Genomic DNA, 18,059 nt, shown 5'->3' on the forward strand with positions numbered 1-18,059 from the left:
TAATTTTTATTAGGTGCTTACTGTAACACTTCTCAAAAAATCCTGAGCTCTACCCTTTCGAGAACCCCTCACTTGCTTGCACGGCAAAGCCCACCCGAGCCCAGCGCCCCTTGTCCCCACCCTCTCCCAAACTGGGGTCCTGGTGTGGCGCTGGGGCCACACGGGGTCCTGAGAGGGCAGGGCTGGTGCTGAGGGGTCTGTCATGATCACGTCCCGCCTCTTCTTTTCTGCTCAGTAATCTCGCATGAGCTTTTTAAAAAGAATCCACGTCACAATGTACTGATGTGGCATTTTTGTTTTTGCCTGTGTTCATGGGTAGTTTAATAGGTGATGGGAAAGGAAGCTTCTGGAAGTCCCCGTGGACTCTATCCTGAGGCTGTCCACCAGAATGCTGTACCCAGAGCCCTGCCTGAGGTGGGGGTTGCTGCCTGCAGAGGTCGTAGTGGGCGCGAGCAGGCAGGCAGAGGGCACGGAGCAGGCAGGCAGAGCCCCCAGGAGGCGCCTCAGCCGTGCGCCCTCCGTCCCCAGGCCCAGGGCCAGCCTCAGCCACCTCCCCCTCTGCTGGGGCTGCCGCCTGCTCAGCTGGGAGGGAGGTCCCTGAAGAGGCCGGGCGCAGGAGGCGGCTCCCCGCAACGCGGCACCTGGTTCTCGCATGGGAGGCGCAGCGCTGGGCTTCCTGGGAGCAAGTCCTGCTGGGGCCTCCCCAGCCCCCGGCACTGGCTACCTCCTCCCGAAGCCCTGTGGCGCGGCGTGAGCAGGACCGCGGGCGCACAGCCACCGTGGCGGGCACAGTTGCGCACTGGTGACAGCGGCCTCACCTGGTTCTTCCCACAACCCTATGAGGCAGGTGTGCTCCGTCCTCATCCTCGTCCTGCAGACGTGGGGCCCCCAGGGCCTGTGGTGGTCTCCGTAGCAGTCAAGGCCACAGCCCAGCCTGGTCCACAGCAGACACAGGGAGCAGGACAGGCCCAGAGAGCAGGACAGGCCCTGGCCCCAGGCACGTCACAAGGGCTTCCCGCCCCCACCTCGCACTGCCGGAAAGTTCCGGTCATGAGTGGGCAACAGGCGCTTGCTTCCAACGTCCCACGCCGAATCTGGAACAGAGGATGCTCTGTGCCAGCTCCAGACAGGGTCTGCTGGGAAAGCAAGCGCGGAAACAGCATCTGCCTGGGCTGGCGACGCCCGCCATAGACCAGGGTGCCAGAGGCCCCTCGCTCCAAAAAGCGCGGGTCCCCCATCCCCACTCCAGGGCCGGCACGCAGCATGCGTGTGGGCCTGTGTGTCCCAGAATGAGGGTGTGTGCCCGTGTGCGTGAGCCTGTGTCCCTGAGTATGTGTGCCCGTGTGTGTGTGAGCCTGTGTCCCTGAGAGCGTGTGTGCCCGTGTGCGTGAGCCTGTGTCCCTGAGAGCGTGTGTGCCCGTGTGCGTGAGCCTGTGTGTCCCTGAGACAGCAGGTATGCTCGTGTGCGCGTGAGCTCGTGTGTCCCTGAGACCGTGTGTGAGCCTGTGTGTCCCTGAGAAAGCGTGTGTGCCTGTGTGCACGTGAGCCTGTGTGTCCCTGAGAGAGCATGTGTGTCCGTGTGTGTGTGAGCCTGTGTGTCCCTGAGAGCATGTGTGCCTGTATACGTGTGAGCCTGTGTGTCCCTGAGAGAGCGTGTGTGTCCGTGTGTGTGTGAGCCTGTGTGTCCCTGAGAGCATGTGTGCCTGTGTACGTGTGAGTCTATGTGTCCCTGAGAGAGCGTGTGTGTCCGTGTGTGAACCTGTGTGTCCGAGAGCATGTGTCCGTGTGCGTGTGAACCTGTGTACCCGAGACAGCGTGTGTGCCCATGTGTGTGTGAGCCTGTGTCCCTGAGAGCGTGTGCCTGTGTGTGTGTGAGCCTGTGTGTCCCTCAGAGCATGCGTGCCCATGTGCGTGTGAGCCTGTGTCCCTGACAGCGTGTGCCCATGTGCATGTGAGCCTGTGCATCCCTGAGAGCGTGTGTGCCCGTGTGAGCCTGTGTGTCCCTGAGAGTGTGTGCCCATGTGCGTGAGCCTGTGTCCCTGAGAGCATGTGTGCCCATATGCGTGTGAGCCTGTGTGTCCCTGAGAGTGTGTGTGCCCGTGTGTGAGCCTGTGTGTCCCTGAGAGCGTGTGCCCGTGTGTGAGCCTCTGTGTCCCTGCGAGCGTGCCCACGTGCATGTGAGCCTCTGTGTCCCTGAGAGCGTGTGTGCCCGTGTGTGAGCCTGTGCGTCCCTGAAAGCATGTGTGCCCGTGTGCATGTGAGCCTGTGTGTCCCTGAGAGCGTGTGTGCCCGTGTATGAGCCTGTGTGTCCCTGAGAGCGTGTGTGCCCGTGTGCGTGTGAGCCTGTGCGTCCCTGAGAGCGTGTGTGCCCGTGTGTGAGCCTGTGCGTCCCTGAGAGCGTGTGTGCCCGTGTGTGAGCCTGTGCGTCCCTGAGAGCGTGTGTGCCCATGTGCGTGTGAGCCTGTGCGTCCCTGAGAGCGTGTGTGCCCATGTGCGTGTGAGCCTGTGCGTCCCTGAGAGCGTGTGCCCCTGTGCATGTGAGCCTGTGCGTCCCTGAGAGCGTGTGTGCCCGTGTGTGAGCCTGTGCGTCCCTGAGAGCGTGTGCCCGTGTGCGTGTGAGCCTGTGCGTCCCTGAGAGCGTGTGCCCATGTGTGAGCCTGTGCGTCCCTGAGCACGTGTGTGCCCATGTGTGTGAGCCTGTGCATCCCTGAGCGTGTGTGTGCCCATGTGTGAGCCTGTGCGTTCCTGAGAGCGTGTGTGCCCGTGTGTGTGAGCCTGTGCGTCCCTGAGAGCGTGTGTGCCTGTGTGTGAGCCTGTGCGTCCCTGAGAGCGTGTGCCCGTGTGCGTGTGAGCCTGTGCGTCCCTGAGAGCGTGTGCCCGTGTGTGAGCCTGTGTGTCCCTGAGAATGTGTATGCCTGTGAGCCTGTGTCCCCGAGAGCATGTGTGCCCATGTGCATGAGCCTGTGTGTCCCTAAGAGCCTGTGTGCCCGTGTGTGAGCCTGTGTGTCCCTGAGAGTGTGTATGCCTGTGAGCCTGTGTCCCCGAGAGCATGTGTGCCCATGTGCGTGTGAGCCTGTGCATCCCTGAGAGCATGTGTGCCCGTGTGTGAGCCTGTGTGTGTCCCTGAGAGCATGTGTGCCTATGTGCGTGAGCCTGTGTGTCCCTGAGAGCGTGTGCCTGTGTGTGAGCCTCTGTGTCCCTGCGAGAGCGTGTGTGCCCATGTGCATGTCAGCCTGTGTCCCTGAGAGAGCGTGTGTGCCCATGTGCGTGAGCCTGTGTCCCTGAGAACATGTGTGCCCACGTGCGTGTGAGCCTGTGCGTCCCTGAGAGCATGTGTGCCTGTGTGTGAGCCTGTGTCCCTGAGAGCGTGTGTGCCCATGTGCGTGTGAGCCTGTGCGTCCCTGAGAGCATATGTGCCCGTGTGAGCCTGTGTGTCCCTGAGAGGGCGTGTGTGCCCGTGTGCGTGAGCCTGTGCGTCCCTGAGAGAGCGTGTGTGCCCGTGTGCGTGTGAGCCTGTGTCCCTGAGAGCGTGTGCCCGTGTGCGTGTGAGCCTGTGCATCCCTGAGAGCGTGTGCCCATGTGAGCCTGTGCATCCCTGCGCACGTGTTCCCATGTTTGTGTGCCTGTGCGTCCCTGTGTGTCTGTGTGTGCCCGTGTGTGCATGAGCCTGTGTCCCTGAGACAGCGTGTGTGCCCATGTGCCTGTGTGTCCCTGAGTGTGTGTGCCCGTGTGCGTGTGAGCCTGTGGGTCCCTGAGAGAGCATGTGTGCCCGTGTGTGAGCCTGTGTCCCTGAGAAAGTGTGTGCCCGTGTGTGTAAGCCTGTGTCCGAGGGAGCCTGTGTCCCTGAGAAAGAGTGTGTGCCCGTGTGTGTGAGCCTGTGTGTCCAAGGGAGCGTGTGTGCCCATGTGTGTGTGAGCCTGTGTCCCTGAGAGAGCATATATGCCCGTGTGCGTGTGAGCTTGTGTGTCCATGAGAGCATGTGTGCCCACGTGCGTGTGAGTATGTGTGTGTGAGTGCATGCCCACTGCCCAAGCAGCCCTGCCATCTGCCGAGTTTGCATCCTTCACAAGAGTGACAGCTCCAAACCCAATTCAGGTCCAGACCGCCCTCTCTGTCCCCTGACCTGCTAGGCTGCCCTGAGCACCGCCTGTGCCCATCCACCTGCCTCTCCAGGACAGACGCCTATGTCTGAGAAGATGCTGGGTCCGGCAGGGACTGTGAGTACAGAAGAGGGGCTGTGAGGACTGGCAGGAATCCCTGAGGCCAAGCTACTGAGGTGGCCACTGTGCCCTTGAGGTGAAGGTGCTGGGAAGGAACTGGGAAACTGAACAGCAACTGGAAAATGCCAGGCACAGGCCCGTCCCTCAGCAGCCCCGCTGTCACCAGCCTGTGAAGGCCTGCTTTGCAGGAGGCACATGGTTGGAGGGGGCCAGACTCACCACCCAGAGCCACGGTTGGCAGCTGTGCTGGTGCTGTCCTAGCCCCCATCACAGGGTGGCCCAAGACCCAGCCTGCAGCTGCCTGCCCTGTTAGCGTGACATCACATAAACTTTGAGCAGTCCCTGCCTTCAGCCTGGACTCTGCAGGCCAACCAGTGCCCTCTCAGAAGTTGTGCAAAGGGGCAGCAGGCCAGGCCAGCACAAGCTGCATCCTGCCAGGTCTCCCTGATGAGGGCTCTGGGCTCTAGAACAGAAACCACCCACTTCCCAAGTTTTCCACGGCCCCAGGGATTCTAGGCCAACAGAGGCCCTCAAACGCAGCTTGCCAGTTCCCAGGGGCGGGAAAACCACAAACCCCAGGAAGAGGCAGTCCCGTGGCTTCATATCAACGCGACAGGGTCTGGAGTCAAGGCACCACCCAGAGAAGAGGTTCTGAGGCAAGAGGCGGGAAGGGCTGGGGGGCAGGGCCTGGCAGGTGGGAGGAAGACAGTGGTGAATATAACTGACTACTGGTTAAAAGCTCATGTTGTTGGGAGGCCAAGGCAGGCAGATTGCTTCAGCCTAGAAGTTCAAGACCAGCCTGCGAAACATAGTGAAACCGCATCTCTACGAAAAAATACAAAAATTAGCAGGGCGTGGTGGTGCGCATCCATAGTCCCAGCTACTCAGGAGGCTGAGGTGGGAGGATGGCTTGAGGCCCTGAGGTAGAGGCTGCAGTGAGCCACGATCTCGCCACTGCACTCTGCAGCCTGGGCGACAGGAATAAGACACTGTCTCAGAAATAAAATAAAATAAAAGCTCATGCTCATGTTCTCCTAAGGGATAAAACTACAGTTTCAGGCAAACAAGATGTGGTCGGCTCAGTGTGGGCTGCACATGCTCAGGTACTCCTCAGAAGAGCTGAGTGACTGTGACTTGGGTAGGAAGACTCAGAATGTACAATGTTAAGGGTGATCAAGAAAATAATCAAATCCACTGGAAAAATACAAAGGAGGAGAAACTTTCATTTACCCCACAGAAAGCAGGAAAGAAAAAGAGGAAAGGGACAGACACAAAAAACACACACAAGACTGAGCCCCCCACGGCCTCGTGCCAGCAGTGGGACACAGACAGACCGCCTCCACCTCGATGGGGTCTGCACAGGCCCAATGTGAGGGGTCCCGGGCAAAGCGTGGGGGCCTTGGGGCACCAGAGGAGCGGAGGCTGAGTGCCCAGGGCTGAGGTGAGCTGCCTCTGGGAGGAATCCCTTCCAGTTTCTCAACGTAGGTTCCAGAAAAACTTCAGCAATGTCCTCACACCCCCATGGCCATGTCAGCAGCCCCACCCGCCACAGGCTTCCTTCTGTGAAGCCTCCAGCCAAGTCCAAGGCTAAACCACAACAAGTAGCAGAAGGCACGGCACCTCCCAGCTACTCCGGGCTCCGCCACAGTGACCCGAGGGCCAGAGCGGCTGTGCCCGGAGCCGCCCTCCCAGGAAAGGAGGCCCAGTCCTCTTGGGAGAAAACACTGCAGCCTCAGGCGCGAGCCCAGCCCACAGCACCCACAGGAGTCAGTGCATTCAGAGTGGGCACTTACGTCCTGTCAGAGTAAACTACACAGCTTTGACCAGCCCTTTGATGAACAAACAAGCATTAATACCAGGTAAGATATATTTTTAAAAACTTTAAAAATCTATCACTGGGTTGGCAAGAACGTTCAGAACCTTAGAGAACAAAACCTAAGTAAAAGCAGGAACCTGGAAAAAGGAAGGCCCTGTACAGGAGGTCCCTGGCCGGCAGCTGGCCTGCGCCCGCTCCTTTCACAGCTTTGCAGAAGTCAGGGGAGAGAGCCTGGGCCAGGCCCGGGTGCTGATCCAGTTACTGCCGGGAGACGCCCCGAGGCTGAGACTGGGAGGGTTTAGGTGAACAAGAAAGAAAGCCACCATCCAGCCCTAGGGGAAGCTCTTATCACAGTCCTGGCCCCACTCAGTCAGGACCCACAGAAACACAACATGTTGCAGGCTGCGACGGGGAGGGCAAGTCCTGTGTGGACGGAGTGCTCAGAATAAAATGTTCCTGGATCTTTGAATCGTTTGGAGGAGGGCAAAAATACTAATTTTAGACTTCAACAAATTAATTCTGCATGTTAGAACATCCAAGGCAACCACTATGAAGCCAAGTGAGCAAATTCCAACCCAGTAGAGAAGAAAAAGAAACAAAAATAATCCAAAAGTCAAGAAACGAAAAAGCAACTGGTCCTCAAATGACAGAGTACAAGGCAAGATGGTGGAAATAAATTTAAATATAATAATTACAGTAATGTAAATGGACCAATAGTCTAGTTAAGACAAAGACTGTCAGCAAGATTTTAAAGATCTTGGTAAAGATCTATACCAAACACATCTAAAGTGTAAGGGCAGGAAATTCTAAAAGTCAAGAATGGAGGAGACAGAGCTGGTGCGGCTCCATCGGGGCTGGCTCTGTGGAAACAGGGCTTCTGCGACTGGCGAGGCGACCCAGACCTGACAGGCGGCCTCGCGGCACAGACACAAAGCAGGCAGACGTGTTCCAGGAGGCACCCAACGTCTGCAACGACAGAGGAGATGGCACAAGAAGCCTGGCTTTACCTTGCAGGCGTGCAGAACGCCGACCCAAGAAACGGAAAACACAGATTCACCATCCAGGGAGTGCCTCTGAAACTGACCACAGAGCAGGGCATGAAGCAACGTCTGGGCAAATGTCAGAGGCCACAGCACCCAGGCAGGCCTCTGTCAAATGCACCGCCCAGAATCAGGGATGAGAGAGGCCGCTGGGCAAGTGAGCACACAGAGCAGACAAAAAGCTTCCCCGGGAAGGACTGGCAGTGAGTGAGGAGCTCTGCGCCCGCATCCCTCACTTGTTGGGGTGACAACAGCGCACCAAGTGCAAAGGCCCACGACCATGCTTGGCATCAGCAGCAGCCTTGGGTGTCCCAGCTAAGACCTGGAGAGCTGATGGAACAGCCTTGTGCTGCAAACAAGCCAGGACCCTCCGCCCATCAGAGGGAGCTCAGACCTCACCAGCACGCAGGCCTCCCGAGGAGAAGCTTCCTTACACTCGTGATCAATCAGCCAGGAGCCGTACAAGGTCGGCCCTGTAAGCCACACCCACCTGCACCTGTGCCTGCTGCCATGTTAGCCCCAGTGACTTGGCCATGCCGACAGCCATGACAAGCGCCCTTTGCAGTAAGTGTAAAGTGTACAGTATAGGATATACTTTTGGGCTTGGACAAAACAGTGAATCATAAAATATATAAAATAATCATCATCTCAAGAAATAATTTTATATGAATAGAGAGAAAAGAAGAGGAAGCATGAAATCTACAACTCACTGGGCCTGAGAATGAACTAGAACACATCATTTCTCTCTGATCAATCACACCCCAATCTCCTTCTGAAGACCAGTGAAGACTCGCCTGTGTGGCAAGGCTGCCTCTAACCCGCACATCTGCACCGACGCGGCTGCACGAACAGCAAAACCGCAGCAGCCCCTGCCCCGGCGGCCCGGTTCACACAGAGCACCCACTGCACTGCAGCAGACCCGGCAAAAGCCCTGCCAACACCACCAGCATCTCTTCCCGATTCCTGACCTCCCCACGTACAAGGTGGACCCCCAGGGCCCGTCTCCAAGACCAAGGTCTGCCCTCCTACCGGGGACACGCCCGTGGCTCTGCTGGGCAGCTTCCCTCCCCTCCCCTCCTTGGCTAGAGACCCCTCTTTCTGCAGTTCCCCCTCCTGACACTTGAGTGGGGCTCCCCAGATGTCTGGCCCCAGGAAAGGCACAGCATGGAGGCAGCAGCACTGAGGTGGGACAACAGCCCCCACAAGACATCCCTGAGACTCCTGCTGGGATAAGGTTCGTGGCCTGCAGCTGTCGGGGCCATGTTTGTCCCCCCTGGGGAGAGGATCCCCCCCAAAAACACCAGGGAGCAGGAATGAAAAACAAGAAAAAGACAGACCACCTGGCACCTGGATCCAGCTGTCCTGGAAGCCAGCCCCTCACAAAGGAGCCGGGCCAAGGCTGCAGCTGCCTCTGCTGTTTGGATCCGACCGCGCTCCCAGTGTCTGCAGCTGCCAGGGACAGGCGGGGACACAGGAGGGGGCTCTGGCGTCACCCTTCATTTTCAGCTGGTTGACCTTCCAGGCCACGGTGCAAGAAAGGGGGTTCACTGGCCGGGCGCGGTGGCTCACACCTGTCATCCCAGCACTTTGGGAGGCCGAGGCGGGCGGATCACAAGGTCAGGAGATCGAGACCATCCTGGCTAACACGGTGAAGCCCCGTCTCTACTAAAAATACAAGAAAAAATTAGCTGGGCGTGGTGGCGGCGCCTGTAGTCCCAGCTACTTGGGAGGCTGAGGCAGGAGAATGGCGTGAACCTGGGAGGTGGAGCTTGCAGTGAGCCAAGATCAAGCCACTGCGTCCAGCCTGGGTGGCAGAGCGAGACTCCATCTCAAAAAAAAAAAAAAAAAAAAAAGAAAGAAAGGAAGGAGGTTCACAATGACCTCAAACAGCTGCTGCCAACTGGGTGAGGGGCACATGCCTTGGTCCCAGCACTTTGGGAGGCTGAGGTGGGAGGATCACTTGAGCCCAGGAGATTGAGGCTACAGTGAGCCAAGATGGTGCCACTGCACTTCAGCCTGGGCAACAGAGCAAGACCCTGTCTCAAAAAACAAAACAAAACAAAGCAGCTGCTGACTTCATCAGCCATGAGGCAGGTTGGCTCATGGAGGCCTCCCTGCGCCCTGGACCCCTTGCCCTCCCAGTCACAGCAGTGCTCTGCCAGGCACTCCGACCACTGGACCTGGAGTCACCAGCAGGGGAGCCTTGCCCCTGCCTCAGAGCCAGTGGGGGGCCCGCTGCAACTCAGACTCTGGCCCAGCTGCATGCAGACCAATGTAGTGGGCTGGGGGCCGCATTCCCCAGGAGGCTGGCACTGCCAGTCCTGGACCTGCGGGAGAGCCACGGCTGGCATCGGGCACAGCAGCCTCTCAGGCTCTCACTCAGGGTATTTTGACACAAACTGCAGGTGGCTGATGTTGGCCCCACATAGAGATAGCGTCCTCAGAGAGGGGCGACGTGGGGTACCACGGTGGTCACCATGCAGGGCAGGGGCCAGTTGCCACCTGTGGGCAGAAGACATCATCCGCTGCTCTCCCCAGCCCTTTTGAGCATGGCATGGTGTGGGCTGTCAGTGAACATTTGCCAGGTAAAAGCAACCCAGCCATTCAAGCAGGGGACACTCATGAGAGCTACAGCAGGAAAAATAGCCAGGAGAACACACGCACAGAGGGCTGGTCCAGCAGCCCTCGTGCCCGATGAGAGGCAGCAGCACAGAGGGCATTCCGGGGTGGCATGCCAAGTCAAACGGCAATCCTGAATGTACATGGCATCACCCAGCTTTAGGTTTGCAAAGCAAACGCTGGCAGAACTGAAAGGAAAAACAGACAAACCCACAACAGCAGTGGGAGATTTAAAACCGTCTCTCTCGATAACTGACAGGGTGGGCAGACAACAAAACAAGATCACCGATCTAGAACACAGATTCCCAACAGTCAATGAGCCAACCAGGCTGGCGTGACTCCAACCAACAGGGAACCCACCCTCTAAATAACCCATGGGCCAAAGAACTACCCCAGGTTGCCGAATTCCTTGTGTCTGTCCTAAGCTCAGCGCACCACCAGTTTGTAGGAATTCCGTGCCTCACATCCCGGTCCAGCTTCTCTGCCCCACCCCGTCACCACGGTGCCCGGGCGGGACGCATGCGATTCTTGTGACGGCAGGTGCGTCTCCCACCACCGAAATCCAGCTTCGCATGGCCACACCCCGTCACCGTTGCGCCCGGGAGGACGCGTGCAATTCTTGTGATGGCGGATGCGTCTCCCACCACCAAAGTCCAGCACCTGCCACGCGCTTCCCGTGAGTGCCTCCCTCCCCCAAAGGTGTTGGCTCACACCCTCCGCCCCTCCTTTACGGGGTCTTTTACTAACTTGGAAACGTTTTCTGTAGGGTCACGATGTGCACAGAGGGAGTGTCTTCAGCTACATGACTTGCAAACTCTCTAGGTTTGAGGCCACATTGCTCTTCTGGGTATCTTCTGTAACGGAAGGTTTTTCCCTTTCCCCAGTCACCACTCACCCTGCTGCCTGCTCAGGGGCAGCCTCAGCCCAACGCGGAGCCGCAGCAATGGCGACACCTCAAGAGCAGACCCGCAGGCTCCAGCGGGGCTGAGGTGAAGCATGGCCGTGAGACCTCCAGGGCTTGGCTGGACGGGCCCTGGCAGACGTGGGAGCTGCAGCAGGCTGGGGAAGGCCAGGTGGAATGGGGCTGGGGACAGGCGAGTGTGAGGGGCTTATCCTGCATGAGCTACCCGAAAGCAAGTGTGGTTTCAGAAGTCCGAGCTTTGGAGACAAACCTGAAAGACATCAGCAAATAGATTCAACCCTGTGAAATTATATTTTTCTTGATCGACAAAAGCAGCAGCTTTGTGTGGTACACCCGGTGATGGCATTGACAGCAATGAGTGCCTCTGCCCAGGGGCCTGGGGCCAGACCTGTGCTGGCAGAGGGTGGCGAGGACAAGACTCGGGTGGGGCTGCGACAGGCAGAGGAGGAGGGCGCTGGGTGGTGGCCGGGGCACTTTAAGCTGTGATAGTATCGGTGCATGCAGAGGGGACGGCCCTGTGGGAAGTGTTGGGGGACTTGCTGGGGGCACATCCTGAGGGATGGCAAAGGCGGCGCCTCCCAACTGTGAGTCCAGGTGCAGCACAATGCAGGGGCAGGGGACACCGTGGGGGGCCCTGGGGGCTGATTCTAGCCCCAAACACCACAAGGGCAACTTCTTACTGAGAGACAGGCAAGGCTGAACCCCAGCCCCAACAGGCCCCTGGCAATGGTATGGGACGAGCCCAGGTGCCAACACCAGGCATCCCAGCAACACGCTTGAGGCCCAGAGCACACGAGCTGAACAGGAACCGGCAGGCCTGGTCAACAGCAGTGGCCTGGTGCCCCAGCCCCAGCTAGGCCCCCACCCAGCACCGTCCAGCTCCTCCTCACTGCCCCACCACAACTCATGTGCTCGCCCAAGCACCAGGTGCCCTTTCCTGAAAAATATTAGATGGGAGGTAAAGTTTTGAAACCATGCCTGTCTGGAAATGTCTTCATTCTACCTTGACAACAGATGGACTATTCGGCCTCATCAGGGTCATTCTGTCACAATTTTGAAAGTGCTTCCTGGTTCTCTAGACATACGGTGGCTAAGAAGCGCCCCAGTCCTAGCCCCCAGCTTCTGCAGCCTCCCAAGGGTCTGGTCTCACCCACTGTGCTGAGCACGCAAGCCCGACATGCCTGGTGACATGCATGGCGTCCCCTCTGTCCTTTTTCTAGAACTCCAGTGACCGAGACACTGAGCCTCCTAGACTCTGCTCTTCATTTCCTATTTGCTGTGGTGTGAATGAATGTCCCCCGCCAAATGCGGATGCTGGACCCAGAACCCCATGTGATGGTGTTAAGAAGTGGCACCACTAACCCCACCCCAGGGGGTGATCATGTCCTGAGGGCCTGGACTTCCCTTCTCTTTCGCTAGATGAGAGGTGCCAGTGAGGAGCCGGCCCTCCTCAGATGCCGACCGGCCAGGGCCTTGCTCGTGGACTTCCCAGCCTCCAGAACTGTGAGAAGTAAGTTTCTGTTGTCTATAAATCACCCATCTGTAATAGGCCATTCTTGCATTGCTATAAAGCAATACCTGAGACTGTAATTTATAAAGAAAAGGGGTTTAGTTGCCTCACGGTTCTGCAGGCTGTACAGGAAGCATGGCACCAACATCCCTCGGCTTCCGGGGAGGCCTCAGGTAGCTCTGACTCATGGCAGAAGGCCAGCAGGAGCAGGTGCCTCACATGGCGAAAGCAGGGGCAAGAGGGGGCAGTTGCTGCCCACGTTTAAATGACCAGATCCATCTTGCATGAGCCAGAGCCAGAGCTCACTCATCGCCAAGGGGGTGGGCCAAGCCATTCATGAGGGATCCGCCCCCATGATCCAAACACCTCCCGCCAGACCCCACCTCCAACACCGGGGATTATATTTCCACATGAGATTTGGGCAGGAGCAAATATCCAACCATCTCACAAGTCCAGGGCACTTAGTTGCAGCAGCAGGAATGGACGAGGCCCCATTTCTTGCCTGTCCTGCCCTTCTTTCTGGAAGGCTGCACCCTCGTCATCTTCCAACCCTTGAGTTCTCATTCCTGCCATCACATCTTTAACTGACTTCTCATTCCCGCCATCACGTCTTTAACTGACTTCTCATTCCCGCCATCACATCTTTAACTGCCAAGCATTTTTTCTGTTCTCTGAATATCCCTTTCTTTACGCCATCTGCCCCGTTTCACGGGTGTGATATCCTCTCGTTCCTGAGGATAATCACAGTATCTGATGCTCTTCTCTGTGAAGAGTCTCTATCTTCTGCAAGTTGAAGTTGGTCTGTGTCTTTCCTGTTGGAAGCTTGACTCTAAACCTGTGGAGGTGGATGGGGCCAGGTCAGTGCAGTGCAGCTGGGCCATCTGTCGGGGTCCCTGGTGTAAGCACCTCTGGTTCTCCCTTGGCGGTTGGATCCCCCAAAGAAACCTGTGCAGAGGGAAAGGCCTGGCCGCCATCCCATTCTGGGCAGGGAACTTCCAGCTTTACCTCGGCCAGAGCCCCAATACCAACATTTTCTGTTTTCCTGTAACCTTTTTCCAGAGAAAGGGCCTCCACACCGGGCAGGGCAACTGTCAGTGCCAAGAACTGAGAGCAAGAGTCTAGGACCCAACTGCTTTTCAAACAGCCAGTGACTGGGCCTCCGTATCTCAGCTGCCACCTCTCAGAAAACCAGGGCTGTAGATTCTGAGCCCTCAGGTGAAGCCGGTGACTGGGCCTCCGTATCTCAGCTGCCACCTCTCAGAAAGCCAGGGCTGTGGATTCTGAGCCCTCAGGTGAAGCCAGTGCAACGTGCACTGGTTCTCACCCTGTGAGCCCCCTTGCCACCGCCCTGCCCTCCTGGGTCTGCCAGGACCATCGCTGCCCCTCCTGGAGCTTCTGGCCCCCAAAGTGCTGATTCTGCTTTCTTTCTTCCACCCAGGTCACATCCTGGTGAACTTTTCTTTCTAAAACAGTTTCACTGCAGTATAAGTTGCACACCTTAAGATCCATGCACTGTGAGTACATAATACAGTGACTGCTATAAGTTCACAGAACAGGCACCGTCACCCTCTAGGAGAGCCGTGGAGCCCACCTCCCGTCACTTGTCCAGAGCCCCCAGCCCCTCTTCAAGCTGCACTGGAGCAGACTGTGACCGATCAACCTCAAAGCATGTCGACAAACCCTCACTGCCTCTGCCTGGTGGCCTCAGCGTGTACGAGGACTGAGTGTCAATAAATGGTGGGCTTGCCTGGTGGAACTGGCGAATCGAGGGGTACAGTGGGCTGCGCCACGGGGCAGAGCCGGGTCTGGGCCTGGGCCGTCAGTCCCCTGCCCCAGGGGTTCCGGTGGGCTCGTGGGCAGTTGCCTCACCCAGACAGGGCAGCAGGATTGCCACCAACTGGCCAAACACACTCTCCAAAGCGCCATCTCCCCAGGCAGCGCTGCACGTCAGGTGACGGCCCCACAACCGCCCAGACAATTGTCCTGAGCCTGAGGCCGGGCAGGGACTCGGCGCATTTCTCACAGACCCAAACCGACGCTCTAAAAATGCTGTCAAAGAGAAAATACTCCAACAATCATGTTTCACGATCAAGATATATTTTACTTATTTTTCATTTAAGAGGTGAATTATGAATCCAGCTCAAGAAATCTTCCGGGCCATGCTCAGTAGGCCAAGACCTGCCTAAGCAACATAGTGAGACCCCATCTCTATAAATTTCTTTTTTTAATTAGCCAGGCAAGGTGGCTTGTGCCTGTAATCCCAGCTCCCTGGGAGGCTGAGGCAGGAGGATCACCTGAGCCTGGGGAGGTGGAGGCTGCAGTGAGCTGAGATCCGCCACTGCACTCCAGCCTGGGTGACACAGCAAGACCCTGTTTTTTTTAAAAAAAGAAAGGCCAGGCGCAGTGGCTCACGCCTATAATCCCAGCACTTTGGGAAGCCGAGGCAGGTGGATCACGAGGTCAGGAGATCGGGACCATCCTGGCCAGCATGGGGAAACCCCGTTTCTACTAAAAATACAGAAAAATTAGCTGGGTGTGGTGGCACGCACCTGTAATCCCAGCTACTTGGGAGGCTGAGGCAGGAGAATCGCTTGAACCTGGGAGACAGAGACTGCAGTGAGCTGAGATCACGCCACTGCACTCCAGCCTGGTGACAGAGTGAGACTCCGTCTCAAAAAAAAAAAAAAAAAAAAAAAGAATAAAAAGAAAAAGAAAAGAAAAACTGGAATGTCCAGTTGGCAAAAAAAGAAAAGAAATCTTCCATAATGCCCAAAATTTCAAAGACCAGCTACGAATTCAAAGCTAAATGCTTTGTAGTTAACTATGAATTTCATGGAGTTTACTTTCAAGTCACACTACATTTTCTTCAAGTGGTCCTTCATAACATGGACCATGAGAACAAAAAAATTTGAAATTTGGGCCCCACTGAATCTTAACAGACAGAGTCTTGCTCTGTCACCCAGGCTGGAGCGCAGTGGTGATCACAGATCCTGCAGCCTCCACCTCCAGGGCCCACTCCCATCTCAGCCCCCAGAGCAGCCGGGACTACAGCACGCACCACCATGCCTGGTGAACCTATATTTGAGTCTTAAATTTAATCCATAATCAACACACAGCAGGAAAAGCTGCCTCTTCACATGAGATTTAAAAAGATACACGAATACAAGTTCTGCAGTCAGTTGTAACGAACTGCAGAGAGGAAAACAAAACTTCTTACCCAATTAACGGAAAGACAAACCAAATATAAAGATGTCATCAGACTGAAAGAAGCCCTTTGTGCCCATGAAGGCAATCTAATCAGTGCCTTTCAGTCCCTGAGCCACTCGGCTCCCGGGAACTCCAGGCCTCTGCAGGTGCAGTCTCCACTCCTGTCTGGGACTCCAGGCCTCTGCAGGCGCAGTCTCCACTCCTGTCTGGGACTCCAGGCCTCTGCAGGCGCAGTCTCCACTCCTGTCTGGGACTCCAGGCCTCTGCAGGCGCAGTCTCCACTCCTGTCTGGGACTCCAGGCCTCTGCAGGCGCAGTCTCCACTCCTGTCTGGGACTCCAGGCCTCTGCAGGTGCAGTCTCCACTCCTGTCTGGAACTCCAGGCCTCTGCAGGCTCAGTCTCCACTTGGCTCCCCAGAACTCCAGGCCCTCTGCGGGTGTAGTCTCCACTCCTGTCTGGAACACTTCCCTGCACATTCTGGCCTTGGATAACTTCTGTCTCTCCTTCAGGACTAAGCTCACACATTCACTCCTTGGGGAAACATTCTCAAATCCCTAATCTAGGTGTTCCCACAAAGGAGTCTGGTGATATTGTAAAATGTGTGCTTGGTCTTCATCCCACCCTGGCACGCAGCTCCTAAAATGCTTAGAATCTCCATAGTTATGTTGTTTTGTACACTAGTGAGTTGACTCAGGGCTGCAGCCCCTAGGTGGCTTGAGGATGGGATAGGTCACCAGAAAGACCAACACAGGATTAGAGGGGTGGAATTTTCAGCTGCATTCCCCATGAGGGGAGGGGAAAGGGGCTGAAGGTTAAGTTGGTCACCAACGGTTTAAGCAATCATGCCTATGTAATGATGCTTCCATAAAACCCCAAAAGGACAGGGTTCAAGAAGCTTCCAGAGAGCTGAACACATGGGGGGAGGTTTCTGGAGAACAGTGCACCTGGGGAGGGCATGGAAGCTCCAGGCCCTTTCCCCACACCTCACCCTACGCTTCTCTTCATCTGTATCCTTTGTAATATCCTTCATGATAAACATCAACGTAAGCTTCCCAAAATTCTATGAGTCACTTTTGAAAATTAGTCAGACCCAAGGAGGGGGTGTGGGAACCCTGATTTGTACCTGGTTGGTCAGAGCTCGGGTGAATTATCCCGGGGCTTGTGACGGGCACTGGAAGTGGGGGCGGTCTTGGGGAGCTGAGCGCTTACCTGGTGGGATCTGAGTCTCTTGCTAGGTAGACAGTGTGGGGACTGAATTAGAGGGGGGCTGAGGCTACTGCCAGGTAAACAGTGTGGGGACTGAATTAGAGGGGGGCTGAGGCTACCGCAGGTAGACAGTGTGGGGACTGAATCAGAGGGGGGCTGAGTCTTCCGCCAGGTAAGACAGTGTGGGGACTGACTTAGAGGACACCCAGCTGGTGTCTGCTGTGGGACTGATTTGTGGCTGGTATGGAGAAACCCTTCTTGGTGACCACAGGTAGGGAATTCTTCTGTGTTGATTCTTATGGGGTGAGTGCAGAAGAAAAACTTCTTAAAACTCAATAGTCAGCTAATTTTAGTGAAGGATTAGCAATTAAGAGTGGGAAAGGGGTGGGAAAATGTAAACTCACAATTGAACTGCCTGGGTTGGTTTGTTTTGTTTTTACTGAGGGACTAGGGGGAGGAGTACAGAAGGAATAAAAAAGATGACAAAAGGAAGAAACTGTGGGGCCTGCAGGAACCCTACACACCAGGCCAAGCTCCTGACAGCCCCAATCCTCCCTGCGATGCAGGCGATGTGAAGATGCCCAGGAGGGCGGGACGCTCGGTACATCGGAGCAGATGCTAACACAGACACAGCATTACCAAACCCCATTTTCACTTCTGCAGGATAAAGTATGCATAACATCTGCTAGCTCTGCACACTTGCATCTTTAATCAAACTAGCCTTGTATAGTTTAAAGGACCAAGGTGGTTCCCAGCTCTGGAGCATTGCCGGGGTGACACTCCCACACCCCAGGCTCAGCACCCTCCATTTACCACCTTGTTTTGGTAAGGAACATTTCAGTCACTTCCAGAAAAAAGATGCCTGAGGCCTTTGATAGTTTCAAACGGTAAAGAATACTACACTGGAAATCACTTTCCATCAGAATTTTGAACTTACTGCTTCACAGACTTCCAAACTCCAGAACTGCTATTAAGAAGTCCAAAGTTATTCTGACCCTTAATTCTGGAATGCAATCCGTGTCTTTCTGGAAGCTTTCCGAATCTTCAATCTGTTCTCAGGGTCTAGGATTTCCAGACACTGTGTCTTTGTGTCTTTGTACCAGTCTGTTTTCACACAGTGTGTGGGTGTCTGGTGGACTCTGGGACATTTTGTTCAGTGACCTTCTCTCATTGATGTTTCCTCCATCTTATTCCTAAAACTTTTACTATCCAGGTACTGGACTCTCTAGACTGGTCCTTGAATATTCTTCTCTCCTATTCTCCAACTCCAAATTTTTGCTCTATTTTCTGAGAGATTCTCAACTTTATCTTGCAACCCATGCTTCTTTTTTCTTCTTTTGAACCCTACAAAGATTATTTCATTGCTGGGAGCGGTGGCTCACGCCTGTAATCCCAGCACTTTGGGAGGCTGAGGTGAACGGATCATGAGGTCAGGAGATCGAGATTATCCTGGCCAATACGGTGAAACCCGGTCTCTACTAAAAATACAAAAATTAGCTGGGCGTGGTGGCATGCGCCT

General features: G+C 55.8%; 1 protein-coding gene and 1 long non-coding RNA gene across 10 annotated transcripts in view; one reads left to right on the forward strand and one right to left on the reverse strand.

The window, feature by feature from the left end:
- ARHGAP39 (Rho GTPase activating protein 39) overlaps positions 1–18,059 on the reverse strand; it is a 154,400-nt gene that overhangs the window by 87,262 nt on the left and 49,079 nt on the right. For 4 of the 9 annotated variants that reach the window (XR_008509438.1, XM_054519297.2, XM_054519294.2 and 1 more), the window contains exon 1: positions 819–8,901. The exons of the other annotated variants lie outside the window; for them this stretch is intronic. The gene's annotated coding sequence lies outside the window, so the exon portion shown is untranslated. Of the gene's footprint in view, positions 1–818; positions 8,902–18,059 lie in introns of those variants that run through there. 9 annotated transcript variants of the gene reach the window in all.
- Positions 8,952–16,382, forward strand: LOC134761979 (uncharacterized). The gene is made up of 3 exons (XR_010141366.1): positions 8,952–10,371; positions 10,462–12,127; positions 13,187–16,382. It is a non-coding gene; the product is annotated as an uncharacterized LOC134761979 (long non-coding RNA).

Source organism: Pongo abelii, chromosome 7, assembly GCF_028885655.2.
Source record: "Pongo abelii isolate AG06213 chromosome 7, NHGRI_mPonAbe1-v2.0_pri, whole genome shotgun sequence".
NCBI classification, from domain to species: Eukaryota; Metazoa; Chordata; class Mammalia; order Primates; family Hominidae; genus Pongo; species Pongo abelii.